Raw genomic sequence first — 4,535 nt, forward strand, 5'->3', positions numbered from 1 at the left:
GTTTACGAGACTTCGTAATCGGACAGACAGCTACTAAAATCAAAAATTTAAAATATTATTTACATTCTTTTTTTATATAATTAAGCCCCCATGCAGAGTTTTAGACACACCGCCGCTCAGAATCGGCATGAAAAGGTCCAAGAGGGTGGCATCAAGGGGGCCAGTGAAACCAACCCTTCCCTGGGGTGCTACTTCGCACAGATTTCGGGGTCGAAAACAACAGTCCGCGACGCGACGAGCAGGGGGAAGACGTTCTTGACAACCTTCAACACTGCTGACAACCTAGGACGTTTCAACCCCTCTATAAGGAAATTGTGGTGCTGCATCCTCACTGAATGTGATAGCACCCCTCCGCAGCGCAACGCGACCGCAATTTTTGCTCTCGCGTACAGGTTCTAACCGCTATGGATCGTTCAGAAATTTCAGCACCAAATAAGCCTGACGGCTGCTCTAGCGCATGAAGGTAAGAAAAACGTAACCTGCAGGGTGTGGAAGGCATTTCCTAACCCTCAGCTACTATAGCAGCCGCCATGCTAATTTGGTATCGAAATTTCTGAAGGAACGTTTCTAAAGTTCTCAGCAAAGTTATACTGGTAGCATCGAAGATTTTGCCGCCGAACTGATGCTCGGAGAGGGGAGGGGGGGGGGGGGGGGGGTTGCAGGGCGTTCTTAGAGTGACCTTTTGCCGTTTTTTATTCACGTTCATTTTCATGTTCATGTACTCCCTTGTAATCACGCTACAGGAGGGCGGGAAACGGGAGGGTTGAAAAAGCGTATGCACCCTTTGCTGCGTCGGATCACTTTCAAATTTCGTCGAATGGTTTTGAACGGTCATCAGTGGTTCCAACCTGAACACGAGAGAAAAAATTACGGTAGCGCTGCTCTCTAAAGGGGTGCGATCATATTCAGTGGGTATGCAGCCTCCCATTGCCCTTAGAGAAGCGTTAAAACGTCCGAGAGTGTCAGCAGGGCAAAGGTGTCAAAGTGTGCGCCCCAGGGAAAGGGGGGAGGGGGTTCAAAAATGGTTCAAATGGCTCTGAGCACTATGGGACTTAACATCTGAGGTCATCAGTCCCCTAGGACGTAGAACTACTTAAACCTAACTAACCTAAGAACATCACACACTTCGATGCCCGAGGCAGGATTCGAACCTGCGACCGTAGCGGTCGCGCGGTTCCAGACTGTAGCGTCTAGAACCGCTCGGCCACTCCAGACGGCAAGGGGGGGGGGGGGGGGGGGTTCACTGGCACCCTTGATGCCACCCTCTTAGGCCTTTCCATGTCGATTCTAAGCGGCAGTGTGTCCAAAATGTTTTTCTCGGCCAATCACAAGAATAACGCGCGATTTCAATGCTGGCTGTCGCTGTTCTCACCTCCATCGCAGAGACGTCTAAAGAAGGGGTGAAATGTGGGTAGCAGGGCTGCGACGACTTTTTCATCGTGTGACACGTCCACGGTATAGGTGGGCAGCACTGTGGTGAAATTTGGTGCCAATGTGATGTCACATGAACTTCCGAGCTGTCGCCTTTTCTCGCACGTGTCGCCACCTTGCTGACTGAAGCGTCGTCGAGCCTGAGGGTGATGTTGTTGGACGCCACGTCTTTCCACTGCTAGACGACGTTTGTATGGGCCTTTTAACGAAAATTCAAACTTACGCGTTCCAATGGGAGCCATTTACGGGGTTTCGAAAAAGTGATCCTTCAACTCAAAGCGCAGTATAGTTACTGACTAAACTATTATTGCACGCTCATGATCCATTTGTCATACGTAAACTGAAACTCATTGATCAGTGAAAGTAAAATACTTTAGTTTTATAGCTGTAATTCCGTTGATGCCTAAGATTAGTCATCGATTTGTCTTGAGTCGTTACTTGCTTCACTAGTCACACACACACACTCACTGGTCATACCGGACTCGACAGTCCATTATCGCAGCAACGCCATCTGTCCCTGTCTTGGGCTATTTGCTTCCATTCACCTTCAATACCCAGGCTCCTCAAATCAGCCCTCACATTGTACTCTCATCTACGCCTCGGTCTCCACACAGGACGCTTTCCCTCCAAGTGCCCTACCAGTACTCTGCGCGCTGCCCTGCCCTCATCCATTCGAGCTACGTGATCTGCCCATCGCAGCCTACGTGATTTAATAACACTGATTATGTCAGGGAGTGAATAAAGTTCGTGAACCTCTTCGTTATGCAGTTTTCGGCACTCTCCGCTAATGTCATCCCTTTTTGCTCCGAAAATTTTCCTCAAAATTTTGTTTTCAAATACTCGAAACGGCTTTTCATTTTGCATAGTGAGAGACCAAGTTTCACAACCATACAGCATAACTGGTACAATAATAGTTTTGTATATTCTAATCTTTAAATTCCTAGACAATATCCGTGATGAAAGTAATCTATTCAGTGAGAAGTAGCACGCATTTTCCGCCCGTAATCTCTTATTCAGTTCGGATTCAATCTCATTTCTCGAAGTGATGTCCACGCCTAGATAATTAAATGTGTTCACTTTTTCAAACTACATGTCTCCAACTCTTAACATTTCCTGATCTACTGCTGTTGGCATTCTAGCAGTAACCAGGTATTTAGTTTTGTCTTCACTTATCCTTAGACCTACATCTTCACTAGCCTTGATAAACGCATTCGCATTTGCTGTTACAGATTCTTTCCTATCGCTAATGATGTTTAGATCATCTGCATACCCTAATATCTTAATATTTCCATTTAACTCCACACCCTCTGAATTATCTGCTGCCATTCGTACAATATATTCTAGGACTAAATTAAAAAGTTGCGGAGACAGGACATCTCCCTTCTTAAGTCCGTTCTTTATTACAAATTCATCTGAGTCCAATTTCCCCACGCGCACTCTACCTTTTGTGTTTTTCAAACTCGCTTCTATAAGTCTAACATACTTCTTTGGTATTCCTAGTTCCAAAAGAATTCTGTACAATTTTGATTTCAATACTAAATCATATGCTTTTCTAAAATATATGAAATGATTATGAACTGGTTTACTGTATTCCCATTTCTTTTCCAAAATTTGACGCAGGGTGAATATTTGGTTTATAGTTGATTTGTTCCTCCGAAAGCCAGCTTGGTAATCCCCCACAATTTCATCTGCATATGGTGTAAGCCTGCTTAGCAGAATATTCGAGAAAATTTTGGAACATACTGGTAATAACGATATCCCTCTATAATTGCTACAATCCATTTTGTCGCCCTTCTTAAAAATTGGGATCAGAATCGACTCTTGCCTCTCTTCAGGTATCATCTCTGAGTTCCATACTTTAGTTGTCACTTTGTGAACTACTTCCACCAATTTCTGTCCCCCATTTTCAACTAATTCTGCAGTTATGCAATCTGATCCTGGTGCTTTGTGGTTTTCAATTTGTTGATTGCATCTCTTACTTCCTTTAACGTTCGCTCATGTATCTGGGGTTCTACTGTATGTATTTCGTACGCCTGCTCATTTCCTGCTTCCTGGTGTACATTTAATAGATGCTCAAAATACGCCCTCCATTTACTTAATATAGCAGTAGGGTCTGTCAGTATTCCCCCGGCATCCCCTCGAAGTGCATTTGTCCTAGCCTTGAACCCCTTCCTATACCCATTTACGTCTAGGTAAAGTTCCCTAATGTTTTTTGTTTTACTATTTGTTTCCATTTTTTTTTTAATTTGATTGTTCAAATAATCCCTCTTCTTTGCCCGTAGCCTACGACCAACTTCCCTTCTCATGTTCGAGAACTCCTCTCGTTTCCTGTCTCCCATTCTATCCCAATCTAATCGCGCTTGTCTCCTTTCCTTTACCAATTTCTTACATTCCTCATCAAACCACGGTTTCCTCCTGTTATTCTTAATTGTACCTATTGTGACCTTCGCTGCCTCTTTGATATTATTGCTCACAGTGATCCACTGTTTATTTATATCCTCGTCTTGATCTTCGTGTGTCCTGAGAGCATCAAACCTATTTGAAATTTGTATCATGTACCTTCTTCTAAATTTTTCATCATTTAGCTTGTCAGTATCGAACCTAACAAGTTCTGCATTGTGACACCTTGATGTTGCTGTAGATAGCCGTTGGTGAACTTTGGCGACTACAAGAAAATGATCAAAATCGCAGTCCGCTCCCCTAGAGTCCTAACATCTTCTATACTAGTGTGCCATCTCCTATCTACAAGAACATGATCAATTTGGTTTTGGGTGTGTCCATGCGGAGAGGCCCAAGTTGCAGAATGAATGTCCTTCCTTTTGAAATATGTGCTCTCAACAATCCTGTCTTTTCAAACAGCAAAATTAACCACCCTTGTGCCATTATCATTCGGAATGTTATGCAAACTTTCTTTCCCAATTGTAGCCGGGAATGCTTCCTCCTTCCCTATCTTCGCATTAAAATCACCTATGATTAATTTTGTATCGTACGAGAACTCATCCCACAGTTGATCTAGTTCTTCATAAAAGCCGTCTTTAACAACCTCTTCAGTGTCCTCAGTTGGTGCGTGTACATTAAGTACTACTAGCCTATTCCACCTGCCG

The sequence above is a fragment of the Schistocerca americana genome, chromosome 2 (assembly GCF_021461395.2).
Source record: "Schistocerca americana isolate TAMUIC-IGC-003095 chromosome 2, iqSchAmer2.1, whole genome shotgun sequence".
Classification (NCBI taxonomy): domain Eukaryota; kingdom Metazoa; phylum Arthropoda; class Insecta; order Orthoptera; family Acrididae; genus Schistocerca; species Schistocerca americana.